This window comes from Mobula birostris, chromosome 12 (assembly GCF_030028105.1).
Source record: "Mobula birostris isolate sMobBir1 chromosome 12, sMobBir1.hap1, whole genome shotgun sequence".
NCBI lineage: Eukaryota > Metazoa > Chordata > Chondrichthyes > Myliobatiformes > Myliobatidae > Mobula > Mobula birostris.
In genome coordinates this window covers 24,615,764-24,627,905 of record NC_092381.1, presented here as the reverse complement: position 1 = coordinate 24,627,905, position 12,142 = coordinate 24,615,764, and the positions used below count along the sequence as shown (strand labels likewise).

Sequence of the window (12,142 nt, the reverse complement as noted above, 5' to 3'; positions counted from 1 at the left end):
TTGAGGGACTTCACTGAAGGCAGATTGGTTGCAGCATTTCCTATCTTGCAGCACTTAAGTACGTTTTAAAGATTTTTTTTAGCTGTAAATGGCTTTGGGTGTCTTGAAGTTTGAAAGGCATTCTATAAATACAACCAGCTTCAGACTGGAACTAGCCAGAGAGTGGCGAACCTGTGGAATGCTCTGCCACAGACTGTGGTGGAGTCCAAGTCCATGGGTGTATTTGAGGCAGAGATTCATCATTTCCTGATCGATCAGAGCATCAAGGGATATGGCAAGAAAGCAGGTGTACGGAGTTGAGTGGGATCCGGGCTCAGACATGATGGAATGGCAAAGCAGACTCGATGGGATGAATGGCCTAATTCTGCTCCTATGTCTTACGGTCTTATGTTAATCAGAGAATTTAAGTGAGAGTTAGATGATAATGAAAACGATCACAAATGGGACAGAGCAAACTATTATTGGAATACAAACCAGAGAAAATTTACTGATGCTGGAAATCCAAGCAACAAACACCAAATGCTGGAGGATCTCAGCAGGCCAGGCAGCATCCATGGAAAAAAGTACAGTCAATGGTTCGGGCAGAGACCTCGTGTGTTGCTATTATTGGAATAGCTAGTTCCAGTCTGAAGCTGTCATATATAATGTGATGAATAGTCATTTTTGCTAAATGTCATTCTAAGGTTTATCATTGGTAGAATTGCTTATAAATTCCATTCACTTTTACATGGCTGACAGGTAGGAAGGAAGAAGCAAAGAACAGACTTGAGATACCTAGTACTTCGTGAGCAAGTTACAATGATAGCACTATTGGATCAGGAAGAGTAAGATGAGGGAACACACACCAGTCCCCATAGACGGATCAGAAGTGGAGAGAGCGAGCAATTTCAAGCTCCTTGGTGTTAATCGCTCTGAGGATCTAACCTGGACCCAATATATCGATGCAGCCAAAAAGAAGATAAGACAGCGGCTATATTTCATTAGGAGTTTGAGGAGATCTGCTATGTAACCTAAAACACTCACAAATTTCTACAGATGTACTGGCGGAGAGCATTTTAACAGGCTACATCACCATCTGATATGTGGGGGCTACTGCACAGGATTGAAATAAGCTACAGGGGGTTGTGAACTCAGTCAGCTCCATCATGGGCACTGGCCTCCACAGTATCCAAGGTATCTTCAAGGAGCGGTGCCTCAAAAAAGCGGCTTCCATCAGCAAGTAACCCCACCACCCAAGTCATGCCCCCTTCTCATTGTTACCATCAGGAAGAAGGTACAGAAGCCTGAAGGCACAGACTTGACGATTCAGGAACAGCTTCTTCCCATCTGCCATCCAATTTCTGAATGGACATTGAACCGATGAACGCTACCTCATTACTTTTTTATTTCTGCTTTCGTACTACTTATTTAATTAGACTGTTTAATATGTATACTTACTATAATTCAAGCTTTTATATATATACTATATATTGCATTGTACTGCTGCCGCAAATTTCACGACACATGCCGGTGATATTAAACCTGATTGTGATTCCGAAGATATCACTAACAGATCATAAATACTGCAACTGCAGAAGTTTCTGTTTTTAATACTCATACGTTAAATTCTTCTCATGTACACCAGTGCCATCCTAAAAATAGCAGAGTGAAGTGAAATGTGAGCACATTAAACAATTGTGTGTGAAAGTTCCTGATTGGAAGGTGATCTCTTTCATGCAATGGTTCCATGAAATATTACTTGATTACTGCCCTAGTCCCATGCTTGAAGGCTCATACTTCACGCAGCCACTGGCAGGGTGACAATAGAGTGTAAAAATTCCCAAGAGGGTCAAGACTTCTTCAGATATCAAGTAAATTCATTCTATGTTTATGCTTTTTAAAAAATTAACAGAAAAGAGCTTATGTGATGATTGTAAAGTACCACATCTTAAGTAAGGGTTATTAGGGTGCCATTAAATGCTAATTTCCTAATTATTTTCAAAATAAAGATGAACTTTGTTGTGAAAAATATGACCATTAGAAAAATTAGTAAAATGCAAGTTTTGAAAATTGGTGTAACGAGACAAGTCAAGCACCCTGGTGAAGAAGCCATTGAAGTTTTCAGCATGGTGTGACGGCTTGCCCACGCAGCAAGCGAACTGGCTCCAGCAGTCGTCGGCGAACCCGCAGCCAGCGGCAATCGAGAGGAATCTGAGTGCGGGGCAGACCTCGGCCCCAGAGGCCGACGTCGCTTCCACCCCGCAGAGAGCAGGGGTTGCTGGGAGCGCTCGTAGCATATCTGCGCGACTACAATGGAAGCATATCCTTTGGCCTATCAAATCCATGGGAAAGCTTTTCATAAGTCCCACACTAAACATACCTTATTCACCTGATGTTCACATCAGCTAATCCCAGAGTCCGCTACTCACCTACAGAGCAGGGAAATTTTACAGGAGCCAATTACCCTACTTTGGGATGTGGAAGGAAACCGGAACACTCAGAGAAAGCCCATTCAATAACATGATATTGCACAAATTCCACACAGACAGGATTGAACCCAATTCACTGGAGATGTGGGGTAACAGCTCTACTAACTGTGGCTGTCTAAGTGTTGGTAATTTAAAAAAATTCTGTGTCCTGACAAAGATTATGTGATTAACTATATTGAATGCTGGTAGATATTTGTGTGTTAGTGGAATTAGAGGCAATGGAGACTAGGCAGGAAGATGAAGTTGAGGCCAAAGCTCACCTCAACCATTATCTGAATGAAAATCAGTGCAGGTTGGAGGGGCCAAGTGGCCTTCCCCAACCCTACCTATTATGTTTTCACATTGATTCAAGATCTTACGCAGCATGATGTTTGATGATGATACATTCTAAGTTTCTCATTCTGCATGACAGAAAACACAGAAAATACCTTCCACCCCATCAGCCTACACATCGAACACATTATCCTCCACAACATCTACCATCTCCAAAGGGATCCTACAACTAAACATACCTCTACTTCCTCATTCCGCTTTCAGCAGGAATCACTTCCTCCACAATCCTTTGTTCTCCAGCCCTTGACCTTGCCCCACCCCACCCCACCCCAGCTGGCTTCACCCATCACCTTCCAGCTGGCCTCTTTTCCCTTCTCCCACCTTTTTATCCTGGCATTTTCCCACTTCCTTCTCAGTCCTGAGGAAGGGTCTCGGCCCGAAGTGTTGACTGTTCATTCTTTTCCATAGATGCTGCCTGACCTGCTGAGTCCCCTCCAGCGTGTTGTGAGTGTTGCAGCAAATAACTAGGTTATGAAACAATTTACGCTGCTATACACTAGGTTCATTAAATTATGCATATGGATTTAAGGCTTCACTTCAAGTACATTATAAGTAGCAGAATGAATATTTACACTGGGAAATTAAACAGTAGCAATTAAAACAAGCATATACTGTAAGTACTTCTGCGTTTGTCAATTGTTCCACAAAACATTAGCGCACATTAAGTTCATTGCTGCTCCCCCATGTCTACAGTACATTTATAACTTGCACATTTATTAAACACAAACTTATTTTCTTTTAAAAGAAATTAATTAACTGTGCACAATTATTTACACATTTGAAAGGTCCCTTACTTCCAGATTGTGCTAATGAAGCTGGAAAAAAATCGTGAAAGCAGACTATTCATCATGGTGATGTAAAATTTCCAACCTCCACTTAGGGCCTTCTGGATCCTGTTCCCAAATCACAGGGATGAAGTAATTAGAATAGAGGTCTGGGTTTTCCTGGAAAATGTCAGCAGTGTAAGTGTAAGATATTGTGAACTTCCTGTTTAGCATTGACGTGGGTTTTGTTGACAATGCTCTATTAGTGAACCTACCTCAACATGCTACCATTTAATGTGATGTGTCCGTTTTCAGACATCTCTGGCAAATGTAGCCCCTGGAAAAATAAAATTGCAGACCTTAGAGCAAGATTGCAGTACCAGAGAGACATCAGGGACTGTACTTTGCTTCACAGAAACACAGTTAACCTTTGCCATTTTGGGCACAGTGCCGCTGCCCTCTGGTATCACCATTCTCCACAAGGACTTGTTTGTTCCGTTTTTTAACAACAGAGGAGGGGAGTAGGCTTTGTGGTTAATTCATTGTCATATATATGTGACAGATCTGTCTCAATCCTGCTCATCCAGTCTGGAGTATCTAGCAGTCAAGTGCCGTCCATTTTATCTGCCAAGGGAATTTTCCACCACATCCTAGTAGCAGTCTACATTCCACCTCAGGCCAGTATCAGGCAGGCACTGGAGGAGCTAAGCACCATGACCAGCCATCACGAAACAGCACACCCAGATGCTGTCCCTATCATTGCGGGGGTTTTCAACCAGGCCAGCTTGAAGAAGTCTCTGAACAGCTATCACCAATATATCACCTGTGGAACTAGAGGAGCCAACAGACTTGACCGCTGTTATATCACCATGAAGAACGCTTACCGTGCCATCCCATGCCCGCACTTTGGAAAGCCCAATTACATGGCTGTATTTGCTCCTAGTGTACAGGCAGAGATGAAAGACTGCAGCACCAGTGGTGAGGACCAAGGAGGTATGGTCAAGGGAGGCAGAGGAGTTCTCACGGGGTTAGGTTGAGTCGGTGGACTGGACGATATGCAGGGATTCATCCTCGGATCTGAATGAATACACCACAGTTGTCACCAACTTCTGTGGACGACTGTTTGCCTCCAAGAACATACTGGACATACCCAAATCAAAATCCATGGATAAACTAGGAAATCTGTAGCCCGCTGAGGGCTAGGTCTGTGGCATTCAAGACCAATGATCCAGAACTATACAAGAAGTCCAGTTACGGCCTACAGAAGGCTATTTTAGAAGTGAAAACAATTCCAATTGAATTTCCTGATGGAATCAGATGCACACCAGTTCCAGCAGGGTTTGCAGGCCATTATTTCAAAACCTAACATCTTGAATGTCTGTGATGCTTCACTTCCAGATGAGCTCAACACCTTTTATGTCTGCTTTAAAAGGAAGAATAAAACTACACCTGTGCAAATCCCTGCAGCATCTGGTTCACCCTGTGATCTCTGTCTCGGACGCTGATGTCAGAACATAAGGGTAAACCCTCACGAAGTGACAGACCCTGATGGTATACCTGGTAAGGAACTGAAAACCTGTACCTATCAACTGGCTGCAGTGCTCAAAGACATCTTCAATCTCTCACTGCTATAGGTGGAGGTTCCCATCTGCTTCAAATGGGTGGCAAATCTACCAGTGCTCAAGAAGAGCAGGGTGAGCTGCCTCAACAATTAGTGCCCAGTGGCACTCACATCTACTGTGATGAAGTGCTTTGAGAGGTTGGTCAAAACTCTTGCCTTAGCAAAGACGTGGACATGCTACAATTTGCCTATTGCCACAATGCATCTATAGCGGACACTATCTCACTGGCTCTCCACTTTGCCTTGGATCTTGTGGACAACAGTAATACCAACATCAGGCTGCTGTTTGTTGATTCCAGCTCGAAGTTCAACAGCATCATACACTCAGTACCATTCAACAAGTTCCAAAACCTGGGCCTCTGTACCTCCCTCTGCAAACTGGATTCTTGACTTCCTCATCAGTATACCACAGTCAGTGTAGATTGGAAATAACATCTCCTCACCGACACACCTCAAGGATGCATGCTTGGCCCACTGCTCTACCCTCTCTACACCCATTACTGTGTGGCTAGGCACAGCTCAGACGCTATCTACAAATTGCTGATGGCCCTACTATTGATGCCAGCATTTCAAATGGTGATGTTTCAGCTGGTTAAGTGCTGTTGAAACAACAACCTTGCACTTAATGTCAGTAAGACCAAGGAATTGATTGTGGACTTCAGGAAAGGTAAGTTGAAGGAACACACGTCAGTCCTCATCAAAGGAGCCGAAGTGAGCAGTGAGCATTTTCAAGTTGCTGGCTGTCAACGTCTCTAAGGATCTATCTCAGGTCCAACAGTTATAAAGAAGACATGACAGTGGCTATACGTCATTAGGAGTTTGCGGAGATGGGGTATATCAACATAGACTCTCACAGATTTCTATAGATGCACCATGCAGAGCATTCTAACTGGTTGCCTCACTACCTGGTATGCAGGGGCCACTGCGCAGGATCGGAAAGAGCTGCAGAAAGTTACAAACTCAGCCAAGTCTGTCATGGGCAATAGCCTACCCAGCACCGAGGACATTTTCAAAAGGCAATGCCTCAAAAAGGTAGCACCCATCATTAAGGGTCTCCATTGCCGAAGATATTTCTTCTTCTCATTGCTACCAGCAAGGAGGTGGCCTGAAGACACACACTCAAAGTTTTACGAACAGCTGCTTTCCTTCTGCCACCAGATTTCTGAATGGTCAATGAACTCTACCTCACTTTTTTTCCTTATTTTGTTTTCAAAGTTCAAAAGTTTGAAGTAAATTTTATTATCAAACTATATATATGTTATCACATTCAATCCTGTGATCCATTGTCCTGTGGGCATACTCTGCAAATCTATAGCAAATCAGTGAAAGATCAACCAGAGTGCAAAAGGCAACAAACTGCAAATGCAAATATGAATAAATAGCAATAAATAATGGGAACAAGAGATAATGAGATAAAGAGTCCTTAAAGTGAGATCATTGGTTGTGGGAACATTTCAGTGATGGGGGAAGTGAATGTAGTTATCCCCTTTGTTCAAAAGCCTGACGGTTGAGGGGTAGTAATTATTCTTGACCCTGGTGTGGCAAATCCTGAGGCTCTTGTACCTTCTAACTGATGGCACCAGTGAGAGGAGAGCATGGCCTGGGTGGTGGGGATCTCTGATGATGGATGCTGCTTTCCTGTGACAGCCTTTCACGTAGATGAGCTCAATGGTTGAGAGGGCTTTACCCGTGATGTACCGGGCTGATGTAGGATTTTCCATTGAAAGGCATTGGTGCTTCCATAGCAGGCCATGATGTAGGCAGTCAACACTCCACTACACATCAATAGAAGTTTGTCAAAATCTTAGATGTCATACTAAGTCTCGAGACTCCTAAGGAAGTAGAAACGCTGCCATGCTTTATTCACAATTGCACTTGCGTGCTGGGTCCAGAACAGGTCCTCTGAAATAGTATTACCCAGGAATTTAAATCTGCTAACCCTCCCCACCTCTGATTCTCTGATGAGGACTGGCTCATGGATCTCTGGTTTCATTCTCCTGAAGACTATAATCAGTTCCTTGGCCTTGCTGATATTGAATTCACCATTCAGCTGAATCTTCAATCTCCCTCCTGTATGTATAATTATTGGAAAGGTGCAGAAAGGAACAACAATAACCCAATGGCTTGGCCTCTACAGCTGCCTCTGGCAACAGATTCGCCACTCTCTGGCTAAAGAGGATCTCTAGTCTTTTGCATCTCTACATTCCTGTGACCAGTGTTCACTTGTTACAGCCTCTCAGCTGAGTAAAATCTCGCAGGAAGCTACAGACGAGTGACTGCATGGCAATGTGAAATATAATCAACTGCTACACATTTATCATCCCTGTATCTCTGGGCAAGGACCTTCTACATACAAGGACACTTTGCTTTTGCCACTGCATAGTTGTTTAAGCAGGCAGTTCTCAAATATAACATTCTATCAGGAATAAATTATTCAGGGCGAGTATCAATTGTTTCTCATATTACCATTGATGGGACTTACACACATCCGTTGTTGACTTGATGTATCCCTTTCTGGATGGACTAAAGAAACAGAGTTGCATAGGGAAATACTTTGCTTGTATAGAATTTCAAGTTAATAAAACATGTTTTGACCAATTTAGCCATAAAAGTTTACAAGAATGTGGAAAGCCATCTGACCCATCATGTATGTACTGCGTTCTATCACACAATTCAAAATCAATTGCAGAGCCCAATTTCCTTGTCTACATGGTACTTCAAGCTTCCATTCTAATGGGCAGTAGATGTCATAGGTGAAAGGTGAAAAAGGAACCTGAGGACAACTTCGTCACTCAGAGTCTGGTGCGAATGTGGAAGGAACTGCCAGTGGAAGTGGTAAATGCTGGTTAAGTTGTAGCATTTGAGAAAGATTTGGATAGGTACACAGATGAGAGTGGAATGGATGGCTATGGTCCAGGTGTGGGTAGATAGGACTAAGCAGAGTAACAGTTTGGCACAGACTAGCTCGGTCAAATGGCCTGTTTCTGTGCTGCCGTTCTCCGTGACTCAATCACTTGTTTCCTGATGTTATTTTGACCAGATATGTCAGCTATCTTTGTCTTCCTACAGAAAACATTTTCTGTTCTTATTTCTGATTTTCAAAAATGTTTGATGTATAATTTTGTGAAGTTCAAAGTAAATATATTATCAAAGTACATATATGTCACCATATACAACTGTGAGATTTCTTGTGGATATACTCAATAAATCCAATAACCATAATAGAGTCAATGAAAGTCCAAAGCAACTGGGCATACAATCAGTGTACAAAAGACAACAAACGTTGCAAATACAAAAAGAAAGAAGAACTAATAATAATAATAATAATAGTTATAATAAATAAATAAGCAATAAGTATCGAGAACATGAGATGAAGAGCCCTTGAAAATGAGCCCATAGTTTGTGAGAACTTTTCAGTGATGGGGCAAGTGAAGTTGAGTGAAATTATCCCCTTTGGTTTAAGAGCCTAATGGCTGAGGGGTAGTATTGTGCCTGAACCTAATGGTGTGAGTCCTGAGGCTCCTGTACGTTCGTCCTGACGGCAGCAGCGAGAAGAGAGCATGGCTTGGGTGGTGGGGGTCCCTGATGATGGATGCTGCTTTCTTGTGACAATGCTCCATGTATATTGTGCTCAATGGTGGGGAGGACTTTACCGTTGATGGGCTGGTCTATACAATACTTTTTGTAGGACTTTCCATTCGAGGGTATTGGTGTTTTCATACCATGCTGTAATGCAACAAGCCAATATACTGTTCACTACACATCTATAGAAGTTTGTCAAAGTTTTAGATGCCATGCCAAATCTTTTCAAAATGCTAAGGAAGTAGAGGCACTGTTGTGTTTTCTTCATAACTGCATTTACATGCTGGGCCCAGGACAGGTCCTCTGAAATAATACAGTACCAAGGAATTTAAAGCTGCTGACCCTCTCCACCTCTGATTCCCCAATGAGGACTGGCTCATGGACCTCTGGCTTCCTTCTCCTGAAGTCAATAATCAGCTCCTTGGTCTTGCTGACATTGAGTAAGTGGATGTTGTTGTGGCACCACTCAGCCAGATTTTCAACCTCTCTACTGTCTGCTGATTCATCACCACCTTTAGTTGACCTACGATAGTGGTCTTGTCAACAAGCTTGAATATAGCATTGGAGGTGTGCTTAGCCACACAGTCATGGGTGTAAAGCAAGCAGAGAAGGGGACTAGGCAGACAATCTTGTAGTGCACCTGTACTGGTGGAGATCATGAAGGCGATGTTGTTGACAATCCAAACCGGGGTCTGCAAGTGAGGAAATTAAGGATCCAATTGCACAAGGAGGTATTGAGGCCAAGGTCATGAAGGTTATTGATTAGCTTTGAGAGGATGATAGTATTGAATGCCGAGCTGCAGTCGCTAAAGACCATCCTGATGTATGCATCTTTGCTATCCAGATGTTCCAGGTTTGAGCGAAGAGCCAATGACATAGCATCTGCGTCGTTTCTCAGGCAGGAGTTGATATGTTTCCTCGCCAGCCTCTCAAAACACTTCAACACTCTGCATATACTGTAAGTGCTATTAGATGGCAGTTATTGAGGTGATCTACCACATTCTTCATAAGCACTATTGTAATTGAAGCCTACTTGAAGCAGATGGGTACCTCAGACAACCGAAGCTAGAGGTTAAAGACCTCAGTGAACACTCCAGCCAGTTGATCAGCGCAGATCTTCAGGTCTTCCCTGATGGTAGTAATAAGAAAAGAGAATGTCCTTGTTGGTGAAGGTCCTTAATAAGAGATCTGTTTTCTTGAGACACTGCTTCTTGAAGATGTCCTTGAGGGTGGGAGGGCTGTACCCTGGCTGAATCTATAACCCTTTGCAACTTTTTGCAGTCCTGTGCACTGAAGCCTCTATATCAGACTGTGATGCAACCAGCCAGAATGCTGTCTGCTATACATCTATTGAAATTTGTAAGTGCCTTTGGTGACATACCAAATCTCCTCAAACTCCTAACCACGTAGGGCTGCTGGCATGCATTCTTCATCATTGCATCAATGTGTTGGGCTCAGGATAGATCCTTTGAGACGTTGATGGCCTGAAAGTTGAAGCTACTCTTTCCACCTTTGATACGGAATGTGTTTTTCCAACTTCCCCCTCTTGAAGTCCTTAGTCTGTTTCTTGGTCTTGTTGATGTTGGTTGCGAGGCCATTGTTGCAATACCACTCAACCTGCCGGTCTGTTTCACTCCCGTAAACCTTCTCATACCCATCTATGATTCTATCAACAATAAAGGTGTTATTGGTGAACTTACACATGGCTTTTCACCTCTGCCTAGCCACACAGTCAAAAGTGTACGGAAGGTAGAGCAGTGGGTTAAGCACGCATCTTTAAGGTGTGCCCTTGTTGATAGTTTCAGGTGTTATGATCTCCGAATAAGGAAACTGAGGATCCAATTCCAGAAAGAGATATGGGGGCTCAGGTTTTGAAGCTTGGTTATTCATACTGAAGAAATGATGAACACTGAGCTGTAATTGATAAACAGTAGCCTGACGAATGTCTTGTTCGATATGCCTGGAAGCAGCAGTTTTTCATACATATTCCAGCATGGGTTTAGACCATATAAATAAGATTCATGTTTCACGCTGTTGTACATAGTTTTCATACTTGTAGATTAATGAAATGGTGTAACAGAACATTCTTGGCTCTGTTACATGACAACACACATTAGTCAATGTTTAATACGAAGCATTTTCTCATTGGACATCTGTGATCACTCCTTAGCTCTACTTTTGCCAGGCAATGATCTGTGTCTACTCCAAGAACTGTTGTACACTGTGTCCTGATGTCTCATAATTCAATAGCCTGGAACAGTGTATTTACGACTATTGCCGGCTGATGAAAAATACCTCAAGGATGTGTGCTTAGCCCACTGGTCTAATCTCTCTACACCCACGATTTTGTGGCTAGACACAACTCAAACATCATCTATAATTTTGCCGATGACACAACTATTGTCAGCAGAAATCCAGATGGTGAAAAGGAGGAGCACAGGAGTGAGATAGATCAGCTGGTTGAGTGGTATTGAAACAACAACCTTGCACTCAACGTCAGTAAGACCAAGGAGTTGATTGTGGACTTCAGGAAGGGGAAGTTAAGGGAACACACATGGGGCCAGGGGGCCAAAAGAGGAAAGGGTGAGCATTTTCAAGTTCCTCGGCGTCAACATCTCTGATGATCTATCCTGGGCCCAACATATTGATACAATTACAAAGAAGGCATGTCAGCAGCTATATTTCATTAGGAGTTTGAGGAGATTGGTATATCACCAAAGACACTTGCAAATTTCTACAGATGTACTGTGGAGAGCATTCTAGCTTGTTGCATCACCATCTGGTATGGAGGGGCTACTGCACAGGATCAGAAAAAGCTGCAGAAAGTTTGCCAGCTCCATCATTAGCACGAGCCTCCTCCTGAGGCTTAGATTGATCTTAGAGAAAAGGTTGGCACAACATTGTGGGCCGAAGGGCCAGTACTGTGATGTAATGTTCCTCGGTCTATTAAGTGAGTGCCAGCTACGCCTGTAGATTGTTTTACACTATATCCACACATTCAGCATCAAGATCTTCAAAAGGCAATCCTCAAAAAGATGGCATACATCAATAAGGATGCCCATCACCCAGGATATGCCCCCTTCTTATTGCTACCATCAAGGAGGACGAACCGAAGCCTGAAACCACACTCTCAATATTTCTTCCCCTCCAGCATCAGATTTCTGGATGGATTAAGAACCCATAAATGCTACCTCAGTACTTTTTCCCTTTTTTTGCACCTCTTATTTAATTCAGTTTTCATTTATATATATATTTCTTGTTGTAATTTATAATTTTTATCCTCACGTATTTTGCAACGTACTGCTGCCACAAAACAAGTTTCACGACATATGCCAGTGATATTAAACCTGATTTAGATTCTGTCTGTTGGTGTT

General features: G+C 42.9%; 1 protein-coding gene across 5 annotated transcripts in view; it reads right to left on the bottom strand.

Annotated features, from left to right (window-relative positions):
• LOC140205799 (uncharacterized) overlaps positions 1-12,142 on the bottom strand; it is a 70,260-nt gene that overhangs the window by 34,958 nt on the left and 23,160 nt on the right. The window contains exon 2 of one of the 5 annotated variants that reach the window (XM_072273492.1): positions 3,841-3,902. The exons of the other annotated variants lie outside the window; for them this stretch is intronic. The gene's annotated coding sequence lies outside the window, so the exon portion shown is untranslated. The remainder of the gene's footprint in view (positions 1-3,840; positions 3,903-12,142) is intronic. 5 annotated transcript variants of the gene reach the window in all.